The following is a 23845-nucleotide window of genomic DNA, read 5'->3' on the forward strand; positions in this document are numbered from 1 at the left end:
ATTTTCGAAAACGCGTTAAAATCCGGTTTGGCGTCCAACCCCAGGCCTTGGCGCCTGGAATCAAGATTAGCGCCAGACGCCAGAATTGGCGCCTGGCGCTAGCCACAGTTCCGGGCGCCAATGAGCCAGGTCTGGCGCCAAGGTGGATTTGTGGTCTTCAGACTCTGTTTTGATAAATTGTCTTTTTTGGATGATTTTCTCTATAAATATCGTTTTAATAAACTCCGTTTTCATTCACGAATTCTCCTTATTCTTAAGTCTTCATCAACTATCTTCATCATCTACATCTATCATTCACCAATTCTCTCTATTCTTAAGTCTTAACCAACTCTCATCAAGATTTTCTTGATTATTCTCTCTCTCTCTTTTTCTAAAACTAGCCTTTTCTCAAATAAATAATTCCGCATTCATTAGATCTTGATACACCTAGCCATATTCGAAGTTGCCTTCGCCCTAGACGTGAAAGGTTTTAATTTCTGAGGGTTTGGTCCCAAATCTCTATTTAAATTATTTAATTTAATTGTTTTGATTATTATTTTCCTTGAAGTTACTAACGTGTGTATTTTGTTATTAGAAATAGGTACGAGGCATCCAAGTAAGTACTTTAATGGTTTAATTGATTTTATGATGTAGATATCATGCTTATATTGTTATTTTGATTCCTAGTATCATGTCTAGGGTAAATTTAATATCAAGTATGATTAAAAGTACGATGCTTCCTATGTTCTTCCTAATGTTTATTCATATTAGTATCATGTTAGGGTTAAAGATTTGATTTTTATTGCTTAGTGACATGCTAGGGTTTGTTATTAATCTTGTTAGTATCATGCCTAGGATCTTGCTATGCTTTAATATGATGATGATTATGAATATTATTATTATTATTATTATTATTATTATTATTATTATTATTATTATTATTATTATTATTATTATTATTATTATTATTATTATTATTATTATTATTATTATTATTATTATTATTATTATTATTATTATTATTATTATTATTATTATTATTATTATTATTTTGATAATGATTATTTTATTTATGATTATTATTGTTTTGATTATAATATTCGTTATTGTTCATGATTATTTTAATTATAATTATTATTGATTATTATTATGTTGCTTGATACATATTATATTTATTCTTTATTGCTTGATCACCTTTATTGCATGTTAAAGGGAACTTGGTACTTGTAATCACGCTTAATAAGATAATTAATAATCTTTTTTAGGGTTAATTGTGATTATAATTTCAAGTGATCGTTAATAATAGTTTATTTGTGCATTAAATTAAACCAACATAGATTAAACAGGTTTAGGGTTAATCCTATTGATTGCATGTTAGTCAGAAAGCGCACATGAATACGAGCAGAATAAAGTAGAGGCCTATTATTAGGGCAGGTTCAATCTCTTTTAGGTTGGATTTGTACCATCATCCCGAACCCTTATTTGGTTCATGACCTTATGGAGTTGACGATCTCTTGGATCGTTAAGGGGTGTAACCTTCACCTCGTGAACGGTTTACAAGTTCCTTAAAAACTTGTTGGCGACTCTTTTGCTCTATCTTCTTCCCTTTTGGACGCCACCGTACTTTAGTGTATGATCACAGTGGGGTTCAAGCTAGTGGGATTTTAAAGGCTTGAAACTATTCCCCACACCAGTACATCAAAGAAGAGGAAGATTTCCCATGCTATGAATTCCCTAAGCCTTACGTCCACAATGGGAAGCGTGAACCAGGATTCGAGATGTTCCTTGATTGTGACTTTGTTAATGAAGACGAAGAGCTCTTCACAGCTGAGAAACCAGCTAGCCCAAGATCTCATGATCTAGGCATTAACCTTCTTTTTGGAATGGAGAAGAATGAATCTAAGCCCGTCTGCAATGATAATTCCGAGCTCGTTCAAGTTGTTATAGCAAACAAGGATTTTGACCCCTCCGAGTTAATCGTCCAAGCTGATAATATTTCAAAGGGATGGCGCAAGACATTGAGGATCACTACGCCAAGTGGAGAGAAGTTGGAAATAACCGCTGGCAAAGGTCCTATGTTTGATGAATCTGAGTCGTCTGGGTCCGAGTCTGAGTCTAAGTCTGTAGACGAGTCCTTAGAGTCTGAGGCCAACCCTCTTTCTTCTATAGAGTCCAATCCTAAGTCTCTTGTTGAATCTTCTCTTCCCGGTGAGGTCGCAGCTTACCTTGCCCCTCTTGATGTATTAACCGATGAATTCAATAAAATGAGTACCTTTGCTTACGATGCGTGTCATTCCCCTAGCTTTGATCAATATTGCTTTGCTAATGATAAAAATGACAAAGAAATAGTAAAAGCAATGGAAGAACACGAAAATAAAATGACAGTTATCGAAGATACAAAGACATTTAATATTTCAAATGATACAACTGTTAAAGAAGTAAAAATTGGATTAACACTAAGTCAAGATTAACGCAAAGAGCAAATTAACTTGCTTAGTGAATTTGTTAATGTATTTGCTTGGTCGTACCAAGATATGCAGGGAATTGACAGGGATATAGCTCAGCATACGATACCATTCATTCCAGATATGAAGCCTCTGAAACAAAAGTTGCGCCGCATGAAACCGGATGTAGCTCTCAAAATCAAAGAAGAAATCAGAAAGCAGTAGGCCGCAGGTTTCATCAAAGTATCCAAGTATCCAGAATGGATAGCAAATGTGGTTCCAGTTCCTAAGAAGGATGGAAGGGTCAGAATGTGTGTTGATTACAGGGACCTCAATAAAGCAAGCCCGAAAGATAGGTTCCCTCTACCTCACATTGACATTCTAGTCGATAACACAGCAAACCACGCAATCCTATCATTCATGGATGGCTATGCCGGATATAATCAAGTATTAATGGCTGGAGAAGATAGGGAGAAAACCACATTTATCACACAATGGGGTACATATTGCTATACGGCAATGCCATTCAGGATGAAAAACGCGGGTGCCACTTACCAAAGAGCAGCTACAGCATTGTTACATGATATGATGCACAAAGAGGTGGAGGTCTATGATATGATCGTTAAGTCTAAAGATCGTCCAGGCCATATCATTGCACTTCGCAAGTTCTTTGAAAGACTTCGCAAGTATAACATGAGATTAAATCCAGCAAAGTGTGCATTCGGAGTCACGTCAGGCAAATTACTTGGATATGTGATCAGTTCTCGAGGGATTGAAATAGATCCCACAAAAGTAAAAGCGATCATGGCCATGCCACCGCCCAAGAATGAGAAGGAGATTCGAGGTTTCTTTGGAAGGCTGTAGTGTATAAGTAGGTTCATATCAAAACTCACAACGATATGTTAACCTATAATTAAAAAGCTTAAGAAAAATGTCCCAGTCACATGGGATGACGATTGCCAAAAAGCTTTCGACAAAATCAAAGAGTACCTTGCAAACCCACCCGTGCTAGCGCCAGCAATACCTGACTTTCCTCTTCGACTCTACCTTACGGTCACAAGAGAAACGATAGGGGCAATGCTAGCACAAGAGATTGAAAGCAAGGAGAATGCAATCTATTATTTGAGTAAGAAGCTTCAAGGATACGAGACACGATACACACCACTTGAAAAGTTGTGTCTCGCACTTGTGTGGGCCGCACAGAAACTAAGACATTACATGCTCACTCATACAGTGCATGTCGTGTCCAAGATGGATCCTCTCAAATACTTGTTCGAAAAAGCAACACTCAATGGCAGATTATCAAGGTGGATAGTCAATCTTGCTCAGTTTGACTTGAAATTTGTACCACAAAAAGCCATCAAAGGTTCTGCTGTTTCTGACTTCTTAGCAGACTTTCCGCTAGAAGAAGTTGAGAAAGAAGAAGATGAGTACGATTTCCCTAACGAAGATTTACTCATGACCGAAGATGATAGCTGGACGCTCTATTTCGATGGATCTTCAAACCAAAAAGGTTGTGGTGTAGGACTCTTGCTCATATCACCTAATGATGAACATATCCCAATTTCCATGAAACTCGATTTTGATGTCACTAACAATGCCGCGGAATATGAAGCATGTATTTTCGGGTTAGAAACAGTTGTCGCCTTGGGAATTAAGAAGCTTAGAATCTACGGCGATTCTTCACTAATCATTAACCAAATCTCCAAGAGATGGAAGGTGAGAAGTGAAAGTCTCGCTACGTATCAAGATCATTTAGAAACTCTCACGGAGCAACTAGATGAAGTGAAATATACGTATTTGCCGAGAGAAGAAAACCAATTCGCCGACGCACTAGTGTAGACACCCATTTGTGTCTCCCCAAAACTAAACCCAGTGATCGAATGAAGTGAAAGTGTGGAAGGTCTAGTGTTGCAGATAGTTTTAATTTCTTTTCTCTTCTCTATGTTTTTGAAAACTTATTTTAAGAAAACAGCCAATCCAGTTTTGTTGGTCCATGATATGGGTCCAATAGTAGTGTAGTTGGATGAGGCTTGACAAGAGATTTCCAACGATATATTATAAGCCCAATTCCGATGAATATTGAGGAAGTTATGGCCAATTTACTAAACTGGGCCCGTTTTGAGCCTTGTATGCGGCCCAATGATCTAGAGGAGGGCCTAATATAGATTTGTCATTCCTAATGCAAGTAGAAATGGTTTTTAGTCTTCTAGATTCTTCTAGAAGGTTCTTTTCATTCCTAATTCAATTAGCATTAATAAATTGATTTTTGTTGACTTTTCAGAATTTAAATTAAAATCAAAGACCATTTTTAAAGGAAATATGATTTTATCCTCCTATACGGCAATTTTTATCTGATTTTAGGAAAACGCGTAAATTTCCAGGTCAGCGCCAAACGCTAGCTGTAGCGCTTGGCGCTAGCCTTGGCGTGGCGCCTGGAGCTAGTCTTAAGCGTCTGGCGCCAATTGCCAGCGTTGGCGCCAACCTTGCTTTTCATGCGCCAGACTCTGTTTTGATAATTTAATCTTTTTGGCTGATTTTCTTTATCAATAACATCGTAAAAACTCCGTTTTCATTCACCTACAACCAATTTTCATTCACAATCATCAATTCTCTCTCATTCTCTTTAATAATCATTCACCATCTCTAAACTAGCTTTTTACATAAAAAATTCCGAATTCTCAAGATCTAGAAACACCTAGCAATATTCGAAGTTGCCTTCGCCCTAGACGTGAAAGGTTTAATTTCTGAGGGTTTGGTCCTAAATCAATATTTCAATTATTTAATTTAATTGTTTTGTTTATTATTTTCCTTAAAGTTACTTGATTTGGGTATTTCATACCCGGCCAGGTGGCCCAATCAGAAAGCACCACGTGTCCTCCGTATAGGTGCCATTTGGACCTATGGAATAATGACACGTGGAGGGTGGGCTCTTCTCCGTCCTACGTGGACTGAATGTCCAGCAGGGACTATTCTGGTGGCGACACGTGTCACACAAAAAGTGCTTTAAAATCCTTTTGGGCACAGTGACACGTGTCACTCAGGCATTGGCCCTAGGATGGCGGCCTTCTAAGGCCCAAATCCCGAGGCGCCGCAAAACGGCGTGACCTAATTCCTAGGTCACCAGATCCTAGGAAGGCACACTTTTCAAACGGACCCTATAAATAGGGACATTATGTCATTTATGACAGAGAGAGAATTTTGACACGCAATACGAGATAAAACGTCACTTATCTCACTTTACCTGAGCTTGGAATCCAAGCAGATAACTTAACTTTCGCACGTTTTATTACCGAACGTTTACTAACTTAATCTTCGGAGGCGGACCACCGACCATCCGGCGGTCTGTTTGCTTTGCAGGTACAGGCATCCTCAGTCGAATCCAGTTTCAGTGTTGCAACTCTCCCAAGGGACAAAAACCCCCGAAACATTTGGCGCCGTCTATGGGGAGAGTACCTCTGAAATGGCTTCACAAGAGCTTGTACCAAATCCGGAGGCCATTCGGCCTCCAAATGATGTACTGGTCCAAACGGACCATGACTCAGGTGACGACGCTGATGTCGAAACCTATGTGGATCCAAATGGATCCCTCATCTCTAAACGCATCCGTAGTAAGGAAAGGCGGGAGCGCCACCATGACCAGGCAGGGCCAAGCAAATCTGCTGGTCAGCCAAAGAAGCCCTCAGGGCGGCCGGTCGATCCTTCCCAGGCGGCAGGATCAACTCCCGTCACTCGGGATGAGCTAATGTCACTCCTGAGCAGCCTCAGGGCTGAAATCAAGCAGCTCGCCTCAAAGAAGTCGCCTACTCCTAGAAAGGAGCAGTCGGCCAAGAAGCCAGCCCAAGCTGGCAAACAGAAGTCGGTCAGGGACCGTCAGCCGACTCCTCATCCTGCTCCTAAGGAGAAGGCTAGGCCCCAATTTGACCTTAATCGGCTCCGTTTCCCAGAAACGGGCGCAAGAAAACCCATCCGGCACATACAGCCGGATGGTAGCAAGAAAACGTTCTCTGACGCTCGGCAATACATTGAGGAGAGGAGAACCCAGCAATCAGAGTGGGCTTCAACGTCGACTTATCATGATAGCTTTCGGAATACCTCTGTGAGGTGTTCCCAGTCTGTACATGAGACCCCAACAAGCAGCCAAAGGGTTCAGTCTGGGCCTCATGTGGTTCAATCCGCCCAGTACATGGCACCGCCACTGTACCAGGCGCTAGTAGTACCTTACATGCAGCCTACCCTCTACGGGGGACAGGCGGCATACGGCTATCAGCCGATGGACTGGCAGCTTAGACTGCAGCACCTTGGAGACCAACCCTCTGCTTTCTCTAGAGAAATAACTGAAGCCGTGCAGCCGGCTAAATTTAAAAACGTTCTAGTTGGAGCCTATGACGGGACCTCCAACCCAGAGGACCACCTGTTGGCATACACCCACCTCATGTATTTACAGGGGTTGGATGATGCCGCATGGTGTCGTTGCTTTCCAGCCACCCTGAAGGGCATAGCCCAACAGTGGTTTGGCAACCTGCCGGCTGGCTGCATAAATAGCTTCAAGACGCTTGCATTTTTGTTTGCATCAAACTTCTCTATGAACATCCCTGCCAAAAAGACAAGTCTTGACTTGGGCAATGTACAACAGGGAGATAGAGAAGGTTTGCGATCCTACGTCTGGCGGTTCAATCTGGTCCGAATCCAGATTCATGGGCTGTCTGATGAGGTCGCCTTCACAGACTTCTTTAAGGGTCTAAAGGATCGGTCTACTTTTAAGTACGAACTCGTCCGCAAACAAATCTTTTCCCTACAAGGAGCCTTGCGAGAGGCGGAAGCCTACATACAGGCGACCGAACTCTGCTCCTCCAATAAGCAGTCGGACCATAAGAAGTCCGACCGGCAGAAAGAGAGTCGGCTTGCTCAGCCGGCTCCTAAGCTAGAAGAGAGCAAAAAGATAAAGCAAGTCTGAGCCATTGATAACTCTGATCAACCGGCCCAGAAGAAGAAAAAAGAGTGGAAACCGTACGTCCCAAGGTACGAATTCCACAAGGACTACTGCTCCATCCTTTTGGAAATTAAGGATCGGCTAACTCTTGAAAAGCCGATTGCTATGAAAGGTTCCGCTGAAAATCGGAACAAGAACAAGCATTGCCATTTCCATGAGGATGTTGGCCATGACACGAACGACTGCTTTAGTCTCAAGCGGGAGCTCGACCGTCTGGCCGACAAAGGATAGCTGAAGTCCTATGTGAAGTCCAAAGTGACTTCAAAAGCAAATCCGGGGCAGACCAGGAAAAAGACTCCCCAGCCTGCTGTGAGTGCCGAAACTGATGAAGAACCGGTGTACACCATAGCAGGCGGATTTGCTGGTGGTGGCCCGACCATTCGGGGTACCAAGGACCATCTGAGAAAGATGGTCAATTCTGTTGAGGAGGGGGATGCAGCTAGCACATCCACCTTCCCTAAAGTTGTCATCACCGAGCAGGACAGAGGTAAAGTCAGTCGGCCGCATGATGACCCTGTTGTCATTGAATGCAAAGTCGCCAACCAGCTGGTTGGCCGAATTCTGATTGACACAGGAAGTTCCTCTAACCTTATCAGCCTCAAATGCTTATCCAATCTCAAGTACAAACCGGATAGCATGATGGAGGTCACCCACACCTTAGTTGGGTTTGGGGGAGGACTTGTGCACCCAGTCGGACGAATTGACCTACCTGTCCGTCTGGGAAGCAGGGGAGACGGTCGGCACATGACCATCCGTTTCCTAGTGGTTGAAGAGCTCACGGCTTACAACCTCATCTTTGGCCGACCCACTCTTAATGAGTGTAAGGCCGTCATCATCCCTGCTCTCATGCTACTCAAGTATGAGAAGGATGATGGAACAGTTGGTTCCCTTAATGGGGACCAAAAGACGGCTCGAGAGTGTTACCTCTCGGACGTCAAGCCTGCGGCCGCAGCATCTGGACGGGGCAAGCAATTGATTGACCTCGACGATGTCGAGGAAGAACAGTCGGCCCCACCAGCCGGAAAGAAAAGAAAGACTGATCAGCTGGTGGTGGTCAAAAAATAAAAGCAATAGCAATCACTGACCGGGGAACGGTCGGATGATCTTCGTCCCCAGCCTGCTGGTGAACACATTGATATCCCTCTGGATGACAGCCGTCCAGAGCGGACTATTAAGGTGGGGATGATTGCCTTTGCAAAGCTGGGTGAAAACCTTCACCAGCTGCTCAAGGAATTCAAAGACATCTTTGCCTTTGAAGTGGAGGAGATGCCAGGCATCAGCCCGGATCTCGCTGTCCACAAACTCGCCGTGGATCCTAAAAAGAAGCCCATCCGGCAAAAGAAAAGAAACCACGGCGAAGAAAGAAGTCAGGCGGCAGCTGCCGAAGTAAAAAAGCTGTTAGATGCCAAGTTCATTCAGCCGTGCAACTTCCCTGAGTGGGTAGCTAACGTTGTGTTAGTAAAAAAGCCGAATGGAACTTGGCGAATGTGTGTTGATTACACAGACCTCAACAAGGCATGTCCAAAGGATAGCTATCCATTGCCTAAGATCGACAGTCTGGTCGACTCAACAGCCGGGCATGCCCTGATGAGTTTCATGGATGCCTATTCAGGTTTCCATCAGATCCCCCTGTGGAAAAAAGATCAAGAAAAGACGGCATTCGTCACTGATCAGGGGTTGTTCTGTTATACGGTGATGCCGTTTGGTTTGAAGAATGCGCCTGCTACCTTCCGACGAATGATTAATACGGTCTTCATTAATCAAATCGGAAGGAATGTAGAGGCGTACATTGATGATATGATAGTCAAATCCAAACAGTAGGCGGATCACCTTGCTGATCTCCGAGAAACATTCGCCACACTCAGGCGGCACAAGGTCATGCTTAACCCAAAAAAGTGTGTCTTTGGTGTTGAGTCTGGGAAGTTTCTCGGATTTTTGATTGACCAAAGGGGAATAGAGGCCAACCCTGAGAAAATACAGGCGGTGATCGACATGCAGTCGCCCCGTACTATGAAGGAATGGCAAAAACTAATAGGTTGTCTTGCGACCCTGGGGAGATTCCTCAGCCGGTCAGGCGACAAGTGTCTCTACTTTTTCCAGGAAATCAAAAAGAAGACAAACTTTGAATGGGGGGATGATGCAGAGGCGGCCTTTCAAAGGCTAAAAACTCATTTGCACTCTTTGCGGAGGCTTGTCAGCCCTTTGCCTAAAGAGAAGCTCTTCATGTAATTAGCCGTCTCTGATCATGCCCTCAGTGCCGTCCTCTTAGCTGAAAGAGACGGCATCCAGTTCCCGGTGTATTTCATAAGCCATGTTTTGAGAAACGCGGAGCTTCGGTACCCCATGGTTGGTAAATTCGGCCTTGCCCTTTACATGGCCATCAAGAAGCTTAAACCTTACTTCTTGGGGCATGCGAGTAGAGGTCTATACTGACCAACCGATCAAACGGCCACTCACAACCTTGGAGTCTTCTGGACGAATGCTCAAATGGGCGATTGAAATGCAAGGATTAGAAATCACTTACGAACCAAGGAAGGCATTAAAGGGACAAGCATTCGCTGACTTTATTGTCGAAATGACAAGGTCGGTTGTTCCGGACAATACAGACCAGGTTTGGAAAGTGTGTGTGGATGGGAGCTCCACTGTGAACGGCTGTGGTGCGGGGATTATCTGTCAATCTCCTGAAGGAGATAAGTACGAATACGCACTACGGTTCAAGTTTCAGGTCTCTAATAATGAGGCCGAGTATGAGGCCCTGCTGGCCGGCATCCGGTATTGCAAGGCGGCAGGGGCGAAGAAGATATCCGCCTGCTCTGATTCTCAACTGGTCGTACTCCAAATTAATGGAACGTACGAGGCCACTCATCCGGCCATGATAAAATATTTGCAGGCGGTCAAGAGTGAAGTTGGGTCACTTGAAGAATTTCATCTAACTCAAGTGCCCAGGTCTTCAAACAATCAGGCGGTTGCTCTGTCCAAGTTGGCATCATCCGCCTCCTGTGAAACGCCTCGGTCAGTCTTCTGGGAGGTCATGGAAAAAAGAAGTATATCTGAGGAAGACCCCATTGGAATTCTTGACCGAAGCTCAACCTGGATGGACAGCATCCGGGCCTATCTTGCAGACGGCACGCTCCCTGACTCACCACGGGAGGCGGCTGTTCTAAAAAAACGAGCAGCTAACTTCGAGCTGCGACAAGGAGAGCTCTTCAGGGCTGGCTTTTTGAAACCCCTGTTGAAGTGTGTTACCCCTGAAAAGGGGAAGGAAATTCTCGAAGATTTGCATTCGGGATTCTGCGCCTCCCATATAGGCGGCAGATCCCTCGCGGCCAATGTCAGGCGGCTTTACTTTTAGCCAACTCTAGAGTCGGATGCCATGGAAATGGTGAAAAAATGTTACAAGTGCCAAAAGTTTGGCAAGCTCATCCATCGTCCGGCTACAGACCTGACGGCCATCCACAGCCCAATACCCTTTGCCAAATGGGGCATGGACATTCTGGGGCCATATACAACTGCACCAGGCGGCAATCGCTATATATTGGTGGTTGTGGATTACTTTACCAAGTGGGTAGAGGATGAGGCAGTCAAAAACATCAAGACTAAAGACGTCATTTCCTTTATCTGGAGGAACATAATCACTCGTTTCGGGGTGCCCATGTTTATGGTTTTTGACAATGGTCCTCAATTTGAGATGCCTCAACTCAAGACTTGGCTGAGAGACCAGGGGGGTCTCAAGCTTCTTCGCATCAGTCGGCCGGCCGCAAGCAAATGGCCAAGTCGAAGCCTTCAACAAGTTAATCTCATACGGGATTAAAAAGAAAATTGAGCGGGCTAGTGGCCTTTGGGTGGATGAATTACCACACGTCCTTTGGTCCATCAGAACGACTGCTAAAGGGGCAACGGGGGAAACCCCATTACTAATGGTGTATGGTGCAGAAGCTGTTCTGCCCATTGAGCACTATGAGCCGACCCTTCGAATCATGTTGTATGATGAAGAGGCGAATTGGGAGGCTATGCGCCTAGCATTGGACTCACTTCCAGAGCGCAGGGGCAATGCTGCCTTGCGTCATGAGATATACCGTCTGAGAATGACTCAGGCTTACAACAAAAGAGTACACAAGCGTCCTCTCAAAGTGGGGGACTTTGTGCTACGGAAAATGGAGGCAGTCGGTAGGGCGAATGAACAGGGAAAGCTAACCCCAAATTGGGAAGGCCCCTACCGAATTTATGAGGAGGTAAGAGACGGCACCTACCGCCTGGAAGAACCAGACGGCAGGCAGCTGCCCAGAACTTGGAATGTAGACAACTTGAAAAAGTACTACTTTTAAGTACGAATGTAAAGACCTCAATTTGGTAATCTCAAGTTTTGTTAATGAGAATATGCCTTCATTTCCCAACTTATCTTTTTATTTAAGTTTTTTAAGTGTCGCCTGTACCAAATACAGACGGCCAATATGTTTGGAAAGCGTCTGTCCCAACAACAGACGCCCCAATCCTTCTGAAGGAGCCGATTGTTTTAGAACAGTCGTTCCTATTAAATTCATCAAGTTTACACCAACACTTGACGAATATTTACTTAATCATCAAAGAGGCCTAAGGCCAGATAAAACCATGATGAGGCCCATGGCCGGATGTTAATAAACAAAAAGAGACCGAATGGTCACAGTCTGCTCCAACATGAGTATGACCGTCTGCTCCAACATGAGTCAGATAACCGGCGACGTCCATTTGGGCGAATTCGTCGAGGAGAAGCATCTCCCATTTGGGTGGCACATTGCTCTACGAATATATCAAGCGGCCCTACCGAATGCTAAGGCAGCATTCGCAGTCGTTTGTTTTAATCGAAAGTGAAATCTAAAAGACTTTAATTTTCTATCTAGCGCAGTTCAGAAATGGTCACTGTTTCATAAGTAGAGGCTAAGCGAGGCATAAAGCCGGATGCGCCTGTTATTGCTCAGGGGCAAAATAGGCGGAATATTTGATTAATATACAAGTTAAGTTAACTACTTAGCACTTATTGAGGCTATTGGCCGGATGACGCCTGATCCTTGCCTATGGGGCAAGACAGGCGGACAATTATTTTTAAAGAAAATTGGTCAAGTTACAAACTTAGCATTTTATCTCAAAGAGGTCTATGGCCAGAGGCGCTTGTTTTGTCTTATGGGGCAGAACAGGCGGAGGTTTACCCCTAGCAAATTAGCTAAGTTGGAAATTTGAGTTAGTTCGAGCCATTGGCCGAATGAGCACTTATGTTTGCCAATTCTGGATGGACGTTTGCCGTGTGGTTTGGGGCAATCACCATAGTGATTGATTGACTTAGAAACCATGCATACTCTTCTAAGTATCAAAAATTTCTTAGTCAATCAATCCAATAAACCGATACCACTCGACATCCGTCCAGGGGCAAGAACATTCGCATGGTATACAGGTTATAATACTTAGCCAAAAACATGCAATGAAAAATTCAAAATGCAAAGGACAACAATATGGATAACTTCAGCCAAATGGCCGAATGATTCAAATTAAAAAGACCAATCGTCACCAGACGATTGGTTAAGATTGTTATCTGGCAAAGCCAGAAAGATTGTCAAATTACCCGACCCCTTGGTCGGTAAAGATACAAATACTCGGCGCGCAGGCCGGAAAAGAAAAGTACATGGCCATTCGGCCGCAGAAAAGCATAAAAGCTTAAGTGATCAGGGGAGAGCCTCTTCAGTGGCAGCCGGCCTGTCGTCCTTCTGCTGCTCTTCATCCTTTTTCTCTTGCTCCTCCGCCTGATCCTCCTCCTCGCCACTAGAGGACGACTCCCCAGAAGAGTCGGACCCAGAACTTTCCTCGGCCTCAGCATTCTCAGCCTCTTCAATAAGGCGAGCGTCGAATGCTTCGCTGGCTTCGTCAAATTTGGATTTCCAAATCTGATAGTCCGAGTCCGGCTGTACAGCCGCCCAAGTGTCCCGCATGATGGCTTCATAATCGCTCATTATTTTCTTAACAAGAGCCTCTCTCTCTTGATCAGCCACGGACTCAAACTTGGACTTCAGCTGATGCTCCTGGTTGCTGAGGCGCTGCTCCAGGCGGCCCACCTTCTGCTTGGCTCTCTCGGCCTCTTCTTTGGCATCTTGAAGAGGCTCGAGCTTCTCCTTAAGAGTTGTAATCTCTTTCTTAAGGGAAGTGATGCGCACGCGGGCCGAGTCCAGGTCCTTCTTCACCTGCATATTGGCTTCCGCCTGCGAATACATCATATCAAGCGTCAGATACTCATTCTGAGCAATATCAAATTGAGCTCGATCCAAGGCGGACTCGGCCCGAGCTTTAGCGGCTGTTACCTCTTTGGATTTCTCCTTGAGGGGTTGCTTGAGCCCTTGGACGCGCAGCATGGCCTGCAAAAGAGCCGAATGGTTAAAACCAGGCGAAAAAAAAAAAAAAAAGAAAAAAGAAATTTTTTTGCTAAGACTCATACCTCGCAGAGGTTCCCCAAGATGCCATCCAAGTCAAGGGTGTCGACTCCTCCGACAGACGCCTTGTCGTCAGGATCAACCGCCCTCAGCATGGACTTGGCCATCTGGACTACAGTCGGCCTCTGCACAGGAACTAAGAAGGAAAGAAAGTTAGAAAAATAACTTAAAGTACATCTAAATGGAAAAACAATAGAGGCGAATGGGTTTTACCGTCGTCCCTCTGTTCCTCCTCTCTCCCCAGGCTCCTCTTCTCTCCTGCTGAGCCGACAGCAGTGGTGGGTTGCTTGAAGCCACCCTTCGATGCCCTCTGGGCATCCGGTTTGCTGATCTCCTTTTCAGCTTCGAGAGAAGAGGCGTCTGGGCCCTTCTTGGGCTTATGAGCAACGTGCTTCCGGCCGCCCTTGCCGGATGCGCTCACGTCACCCGCCCTAGTCTTTTGGATTTTAGGGTCGGATGGTTTTGAAGGAGATTTGGAAGGCGCACCCTACAACAATACAAGACAAACGCAAGTCAGATATCATTCGGGCAAGTTAAATATTGGCCAAGAATGAAAGTATAACAATTTCCTACCTTGGAGGTGCCGCCAGTTCTCTGCTCATCCACTTTGGTGTGAGTGGTTGCTTCTGCCCTGTTTAGGACATTCGACCTGTATTGAGCAGCAGATACAACCGGTTTCCTTGTGGCCAAGAGCTTCTCCATTGCTTTGTCTGCAAAAATAAACAAGTGTTAGCACCATTAAACATGTACTGAAAAGCAAAAGTAAATTGCATATAAAACAGACGGCCGACTACCTCTCGGCATTTCAGAACTTAGCCCACAAGCGGCTAAGAATGTCCCTTCTTCAAACCACTTGTACAAAGGGAGATAGCATTGAGGGGTGACCTCCTTGTCCCCCTCATCATTCGTCCACACGGACACGGTAAACAACCCCGCGTCCATGATCTCCTCCTTTGCCCGCCTGGGAATAGGCGGCAATGCGCTCCTGCCTGCTAGGAGAGGTGGATCCTTATTCCACCTGTTATACTTTTGGTTCAGGCGGCTGTCGGCAGACTTGACTATGTAAAACTTAGTCCTCTAGTCTTTCCACTTGTTCTCTTTGCCAACAGCCATCATGTACCCCTTGCAAGTGGTTAAGGTGTACCAGCCCTCGCCGCCCCTAGCAGGCGCCCTGCTCAGATAATGCATGTGGGCGAACGCTTCAAAGCTCGCCTCCACCTGCAGCATCTCACAGGCGGCAACGTATCCCAGAATATTGATCCAGGAGTTGGGTACAAGTTGCTAGATACCCAGTTGGTATCCGTCCAAGATCCTCTCCACGGCCGGATGGAGTGGGAAGCGGAGGCCAGCCTGGAAGGCCGCTTCATAGAAGCCGAATGCTTTGTCTTGATAGCTGGCCAGGCTCGGCCAGGTTATGGTGTCGCCCTCGTTAGGGACCGACAAAGTGTAGCCATAGCCTAGGACGACCTTGCACCTAAAATTGGCAAGGCCAGATGCCATGGCGCTCCGCCTGCCTGGCGGAACATGCTGATAGTAGGGGGCTCTCTCCAAGCGCCTGGAAGCGCTCGGCTCGGCCCAGCTTTCCCCCCTATCCACTGCCAGGGACTCTCTGGCATAATCTATTTTTGATCTAGCCTCCTCTGAAGTTACGGAGGCATTCTCAGAAGAAAATGACGAGGCCGACTCGTCATCAGAGCTAGGGGACCGCCGACTGGTTCCAGCGGGGTCCTCCCCTAGACTCTCTTCCGGCGCCTGTCCAGAAGGCCTGGGTTGATATTCTTCATCCGCCTCCCCCGGGAATTCATCACTGGGAGTTCCACTAGATGTGGGCGAATGGTAATAGGTGGGGGTTGGAGGAAGATAAGAAGGGCTGTCAGGGTGTTCCGACAGCTCACTTCGAGGCACTCTTATTGAGCCGTCTGAATAAACAGTCGACCCGTCTGAATGGTAGAAAACTCCATCGGAGCTACACTGCCTTGCTGTTCTTTTGGTCCGGGCCATAGTGTCCTGCACAGGCACGGAAACGGTCGGATTCGGAGAAGTTCGCAAAGCAGGGTCTTTGGCCAAGCATTCAGCACTGCTAGTTCTAGATTCAGCCGTCCCCGGTGACCGGCTGATCACTATCCTACGCCGTGCCACATGCAATTGGGGAGCCATTTTTTCGAAAACAAAGAAGAAATGAAGAGTAAAAAGAGAAAAAAAAACAAGCGTTACCTTAGAAGAAGGGATAAAGACGCCTGGTTGATTTAAGAGCTGTCGGACTGTTGGCCGAGTGTCGGATGCTTGAAAAACGCTTAGGGAATTTTGAGATTCTTTAAGTCAAAAAGTCCAAGATTCTCCAGAGATTCGCTAAGGTGTGAATCCAAGAGGGGGGGGGTCAAACCTTACTATTTATAGGGGGGTAAAACCCTAATTTTTTCCCTCCAGTAATTTTTGAATCTGACCACTCAGATACTGACACCTGTCACAGGAGTCACGTGCAAGGCACGTGACCCCTGTGAGGGGCAAATGATTTGGGTATTTAATACCCGGCCAGGTGGCCCAATTAGAAAGCGCCACGTGTCCTCCGTATAGGTGCCATTTGGACCTATGGAATAATGACACGTGGAGGGTGGGCTCTTTTCCGTCCTACGTGGACTGAAGGTCAAGCAGGGACTATTCAGGTGGCGACACGTGTCACACAAAAAGTGCTTCAAAATCCTTTTGGGCACAGTGACACGTGTCACTCAAGCATTGGCCCTGGGATGGCGGCCTTCTAAGGCCCAAATCCCGAGGCGCCGTAAAACAGCGTGACCTAATTCCTAGGTCACCAGATCCTAGGAAGGCAAACTTTTCAAAAGGACCCTATAAATAGGGACATTATGTCATTTATGACAGAGAGAGAATTTTGACACGCAATACGAGACAAAACATCACTTATCTCACTTTACCTGAGCTTGGAATCCAAGCAGATAACTTAACTTCCGCACGTTTTATTACCGAACGTTTACTAACTTAATCTTCAGAGGCGGACCACCAACCATCCGGCGGTCCGTTTGCTTTGCAGGTTCATGCATCCTTAGTCGAATCCAGTTTCAGTGTTGTAACTCTCCCAAGGGACAAAAACCCCCGAAACATTACCAACGTGTGTATTTTGTTATTAGAAAGAGGTACGAGACATCCAAGTCAGTGCTTGAAATGGTTTTTTTTATTGATATCATGATGTAGAAATCATGTTTAGATTGTTATTTTGATTCCTAGTATCATGTCTAGGGTAAATTTAATATCAAATATGATTAAAAGTATGATGTTTCCTATGTTCTTCCTAATATTTATGATTGTTAGTATCATGTTAGGGTTAAAGATTTGATTTTTATTGTTTGGTGACATGCTAGCGTTTGTTTTTAATCTTGTTAGTATCATGTCTAGGATCTGGCTATGCTTTAGCATGATTATTATTAATATGATTATTATTATTTTTATTATTATTCTTAGTATGATTGTTATAATAATGATTATTTTTAATTATGATTGAGATGATTATATTTGATTGTATTTTTAATTAATCTTGTTAGGTTTAATTTGATTATATTTCAAGTGATCATCAATAATAGTTTTGTTTGTGCATTAAATTCAACCAACATAGATAAACAGGTTTAGGGTTAGTCCTATTGATTGTATGTTAATCAAAAGGCGCACATGAATACGATCAGAATAAAGTAGAGGCCTATTATTAGGGCAGGTTCAATCTCTTTTAGGTTGGATTTGTACCTTCATCCCCGAACCCTTATTTGTTTCAAGACCTTATGGAATTGACGATCTCTTGGATTGTTAAGGGGTGTAACCTTCACCTCGTGAACGGTTTACAAGTTCCTAAAAAAACTTGTTGGCGACTCTTTTGCTCTATCTTCTTTCCCTTTGGACGCCACCGTACTTTAGTGTATGATCAGAGTGGGGTTCAATCTAGGGGATTAATGCTTGAAATTATTCCCTACAGTATTTGGCGACTCCACTAGGGAAGATTTCTATTTTAATTCCTTAATTTGTTTCGGCAATGATTTAGAATGAGTGGATGAGACTCGAAACGTTCTAAGTATTTCATCTGCGTAATTTTTATTAACATTATTGTCATATGCATAAAAAAAGATCTCACTGGAAAGACCATCCGTAATGAGTGAAAAACATAGGATTTTACACGTAGGAAATTTGAGAAATATCTTTCACAACTAGGACCGAAATAACACCGCGCGAAACTGGAAAATTTTATCGAGCACAGAAAGATGCTGAGGCATGTAGGAATTAGCGCCAGGGGCCAGAGCATTGGCGCTAGAATTTTAGCCGTAGCGCCAGACGCCAGCATTGGCACCAGGCGCTACAGCTAAAACCTGGCGCCAGTCTCTGTTTGCTGGCGCCAAATTCTTCCAATACCGAGCCAGAAATATGCGTTCTAATTTCGACCAGTTTTTCGTATTGTTTCCTCGATCCTACTTCCTGATTGAATTTTTTTTCTCACTTTTCTGAAACCCATATGTGTTCTACATATGGACACAACCCTCTGGGAATTCATGCTCCATCTACCTGATTGAACGCTCTGAGCATCAAAGGGTACATCCGAGATTGTTGAATTCACGAAACCATGGAAGCGAGGTTTTTTTCTAAAACTCGCGGTGTCCCATCCACTCGCGCCAACCCTTCACGGTTAGGCTTCCGCGCGGTGCATCCGGAAAATTAACCATGGACCCTCTTTGACTAAACCATATCCCGAACTTTAGAGAACTAGAGCCATGGTTAGGTTGCAAACTCATTGCATCATATTAGGCCTACTTGACTAATTGTGCATTATTTGTTGTGCATATATTCTAGTTTTCTTAACGGTTTGTTTGACTTGTGTTGAGATTAAATAAATTAATGACTTGAAAAACTTTGCCTAATTAATTAATTAGTTAATTAATTTGAGTCAATAAAGTCTAATATTTTAATCAGAATTGACCTAGTAAGACTTTAGGCATACCCCTGTTGACTAATAACACCGAAAACAGGCCCAGATTGAAGCTCCAGCATTGGCACCAAAGTCTGGACTGTAGCGCCACTCTGTGGAGTGTGGCGCCTGGCGACAACTCTGTCGTCTGGCGCCAAGCTACACAGTGCGACGCCAGTCCTGTCGTTTTGCCGACAGTTTGGATTATTGGTCGAGTCATTACCTAGTGTCTAATTAACCAGTTTGCTAATTATTTCGGTAAATTTTCGCTGTCAATAATACTTGTTTGAGTCATTAATCGAGTTTAGGCACTAAGTCCCATGGTCTTACACAAGAGTCCAAACATGTCACTTACACTCAACTCACACACCAATACACACACTTTGACCATGTCTAAGGGAGTCTTGCATGTGCGTTTTTTCCATCATTTTTTTAGGGGGGTAAGTCGGATATTAATCCTCCAATTTAAAAACTATACTTAGTTCCCTAAAAATATGTAAATTATTTTTGGCAAAAATATGCACCCATTTTTTTTATTTTTTCCTCTTTAAAAAACCGTAAAGTCAAGTCGATTTGAGTCAAGTAATTAAAACGCAAAATGGTTTAAATTACAACGCGTGGTCAAGAAAAGAAGGATGGTTAATCAAAGACAACCTCTTCGTACAAGTCTAACTTTTCGAAAAACCCATAGCTCGCAAGAGGAAAGCTAAGACCATAATGGCAACACAAGAAGAAGTCAATGAGCTTAGGAACCAACTGGTTACCATGACTTAAACACTGAAGCTCCTCACAATTAAGGTGGATGATCCCGTGAAACAACAACAGATGGACCTCATGCAAGAGAGTATAAGCAAGCTATCTAGAGACTACAAGTTTCAAGGGCTTACTTCACAAGGGGTCTCGGTGGACAAAGATCTTCTTCCGCAGAAGTTCAATGCCAACGACATCCCAAAATTCAGAGCAACCGACAACCCTTATTTTCATTTAAGAGCCTTTGAACCAATAATGAGTATTAAGGGTGTCGATAAAAAGGTTTTCCCCTCGCTGTTCTCACTATCTCTCGAGACCGTTTGCCAACAATGGTTCTTTTTTCTCGAGAAAGAAAAGACCTCTACTTTGGAGTCCATAGCAAACGCTTTCGTTGATAGATACAAGTGCACCATTCAAGTTGAGACCGACCATAGGGAACTTGAAATCCAAAAGAGAGTGAAGGCTTCACCTATTTCTTTAACAAATGGAGAGAAACATCGGCTAAGATGATTGAGGTGCCAAGTGAAAAAGAGTCTGTGAGGTTGTTCATCAAGAACCTTCAAGAAAAATATTCAAAGCATCTCAAGTATTAAAATAATATCCATACCTTCAAGGCCGTCTACGACATTGGGATCAATATTGAAGACCACCTGGCTATGTTAAAAGCTGCCAACAATAACTCCAACAGTGGCTGGAAAGGAAAGAAGAACGACAATCCTTCTTCTTCCAAAACCACCCACTCAAACAACGTTAGCACTTTTAATTTAGGAGAAGTCCTTGCTATGAACAATCAAGGACAAAAGAAACCATTTAGGAGAAACTTTACTCCTATTGGCATGAGTTATGACACCGCATTTGATCGATTAAATGCAAAAGGTCTTATAACTCCTATTGGACCATTTGGGGACCCACTAGTCGAGAAGAGGTCAGCTAATTGGAACCCCAATGCACACTGTAAGAATCACAAAGGTAGGGGCCATCTCACCGAAAACTGTTGGAAGCTTAAGGAAGCTATCCAAGACTTAATCGATAACAACAAGCTGCCATTGCCCCCTGCCAGTAAGAATCCAAACATTGATAATGCACCTCTCGCTCATGCCTTGGCTATCTCTGATGAGGAAAACAAGGTTGACCCCTCGTCTCTCATTAAACCTGTCAAAGAAATCCGTGCCATTGAAGAAGACGAGAAGAAATTCTTCGACGCCATGGATAGCCTTCCAGAACCAGCAAGTAAAGAAGATATACAATTGCTCACATTGTCTATACTGGAAGTATCGCATTTACTACGTGAAGCTCTTAAGGATATAAAGGAACCGCAAAAGAAATATGACGAGGTTCCCAAGAGAGAATTCATACCCATGAGAACGACTTATGAGGCAAAGCCTTTTCCTTTACAAGTGATGTGTCTATTTTACATAGTATTTTACCCCCGTCCCTTGGTCATAATTAGTAGTGTTTTTGGTTCTTTGGAGCCACTTTTATTACTAATTGGTGTTTTCCAGTGTTTTCGTAGATTTGGTTGACTTTTGCAGGGATTTATGCTTTTGAAGTATTTTCCCGAGATATTTTGGAGCAATCACGAGCATTGGAGAAACACGACCAGAGTTTATAGCCCAGGGCCGGTTAGAGACATCGAACCGGTGAATAAGGGCTCGGTATAGGTGATACCGGGGCATTTGGACCGAGTATTCAAGACCCAAAGAGGAAACCCAGATTGGCCCAAAGAATTGGAGCCCAATCGAAGTCCAAATAGTGGCCCAAATGATCCGCCCGGCCAAAAAGGCTGGCGCCCGGAGGCGCGCCCGGCCGGGCGGGAGAAACGCCCGGTGACGCGCACGGTCGGGCGCGAGATTGTTATTAGAGATAAAAAGGCGCGCCCGATCGGGCGCGTGTATTTTTAGGGGACGATTAGCGCCGTTTTAATTTGTTTTAGTTTAGGATTTTTGTACGGAGTATAAATACTCCTCCGTAATACGTTTTTAGATCATACCTTCTTCCACTTCTTCTTCTCTTAATCTTCTCTCTTAGACTTTCTCTCTCTACTTAGTTTTCTCTCTCTTAATATCTCTCTAAACTTTTGTTCTTAATTCTTTCATTAATTCCAGATTTATTTCAGTGACGATTTCTCTTCCCTTAATCTTAGTTATTAATTTTTTTTCCTTTGATCATGATTTATTTATTTCCTTTGTTTAGTTTTTATTTAATTATGTGTGAGTAGTCTAATTTCTAGGGTTCATGGGGATCTAATAAATAATATGAAGGGGTAAATTATTGTTGTTGATTATCAATGCTAGATTAATTTCCTATTGATTGATTAAATGCTCTGTGACTAGATTAGGCCTATCTTTTATGCATGAGTTTGACAATACTGATTCAAGAATCGAGAGATGAGAATTAATGTTTAGGTCTAGTTTCAATAGGCAGGTTAATTTATAAATGGTTAAGTCAAGATTCGAGAGATGAGATTTAATACCGATAAATTAATTGTGTGATTGTAATAAGTAACGAGAGCCCTTTACAATCTGGTTAATTGATGCATTAATGATTGACTATTATTGATTGTTGGTATTGCATGATAATTTCTTATTGGATTGTTTTAATGTTTTACAATTGCGGCTTGTAAAAGTATAGTAATATTAAATTGATGAATCGAGCAGATGTTAATTTGATATTAAAGGCTATTTTCAATAAGAGCTTAGATCCAGTAAATTGCGAGAGCCTGTTAGATCTATGTTGATTAATAAATTGCGAGAGCCTGTTAATCATGTTACTTATTCAATGTCAATGATTGATTACTATGTTTTACCCTGGAGTATTATTTATTGGTGAACCTATACCCTAGATCCCTTTATATATTGTTTTCTCCCTACTCTTATTCTTTGTTGTTTAGTCTCATACTTAATTATAAATATTGGTTACTTAAATAATTTAGATTATAATAATTAATTGGAAGTAAAAAGACTTGTTTCCATGTGGAGATCAACCCTACTTCCCTATCTACCTTAGTTAGTGATTTAGGTATTTATTTTTGATTAGGGGATACGACTTAACCCTGTCAAAATTTGGCGTCGTTGCCGGGGAAACAGTTTTATTTTTACTTATGATTGTTTTTGTAGTCTAGATTATTTCTCTTTTGTCTCGGAGAGCGTTAGTTCTCTGAGACAAATCTCATATTTGCTTCTAGTTTTTGTTTATGCCCAGGTGTTCCAGATCAGGTTATATCCCATTCGATCCTGAGATCGAACGTTCCTTTCATAGACAGAAAAACTTCTACAAGAAAATCCTGGCGGATTCTGGTGATACTAATAATAATCACCGCGATCCTCCAACTGATTCTAGCGATTTAGATGTATCATCAGACACAGAATCAGAGATGGCGGCTCCAAAGAAGCTTAGTGATTATTCACAACCAAAGCTTGCGGATTTTCCACATCTCACCCCTACTCCGGCTCTTGATGGGGTTCAATTTTAAATCAAACCCCAATTTATAATGATGATTGAGAGGAAGCAATTCAGTGGAGCCAAGGGTGAAGACCCGAATCTTCACATTGCCGACTATTGTCAATATTGCAACACCATCAGGCAAGCCGGGGTCACTCAAGACCAAATCAGGGAGATTCTCTTTCCCTTTTCTTTAACTGGAAAAGCTAAATTGTGGTTCAATGGCTTAAATAGAACTACACTTGGTATAACTGACTGGGAAACTCTTGTTTTGAATTTTTATAACAAATATTATCCTGCAGAGAGAACAGCAGTACTATGGAGTGCGATTCAGAACTTCGCCCAAGAAGCCGACGAGTCCTTATATGAGGCTTGGGAGAGGTTCAAGGACTTACAAAGAGAATGCCCCCACCATAATTTCGCACAATGGCAGTTAATCCAAGCCTTTTATAACGGCATTGAAAATTCTTCCAGAATAATTTTAGACTCTCCAGCTAGTGGGTGATTTATGAATCTTAATGTTGATGATGCAGGTCAGGTTATTGAAGATATGGCGATACACAATTCCCAATATGGGAATCCCAGAGGATTTGCTTACAAAGGGAAACATAGTGTCGACTCTGTATCCTTTTTGCAAGCTCAACTGACCTCAATTTGCCAAAAATTAGATAATCTGAGCACTGCTAATGTAGCTAATGTTTCTGCAATTAATTACAATTCTAATGAGGCCTTCTGTGAAAATTGTGGTATTGTAGGTCATTGGGAGCAGGATTGCAGGAGTTCCGTGGAGCAAGTTAATTCCTTCCAAGCTTATAGGCAAAATAACCCA

The 23845-nt window shown here is 43.4% G+C and overlaps 1 non-coding gene across 1 annotated transcript; it reads right to left on the bottom strand.

Annotated features, from left to right (window-relative positions):
- Positions 1–23329: 23329 nt before the first annotated feature.
- LOC145629698 (small nucleolar RNA R71) lies at positions 23330–23436 on the bottom strand. The gene has a single exon (XR_014111853.1). It is a non-coding gene; the product is annotated as a small nucleolar RNA R71 (small nucleolar RNA).
- Positions 23437–23845: the final 409 nt, after the last annotated feature.

The sequence above is a fragment of the Chenopodium album genome, chromosome 4 (genome assembly GCF_948465745.1).
Source record: "Chenopodium album chromosome 4, dcCheAlbu1.1, whole genome shotgun sequence".
In the NCBI taxonomy this organism is placed as follows: Eukaryota; Viridiplantae; Streptophyta; class Magnoliopsida; order Caryophyllales; family Amaranthaceae; genus Chenopodium; species Chenopodium album.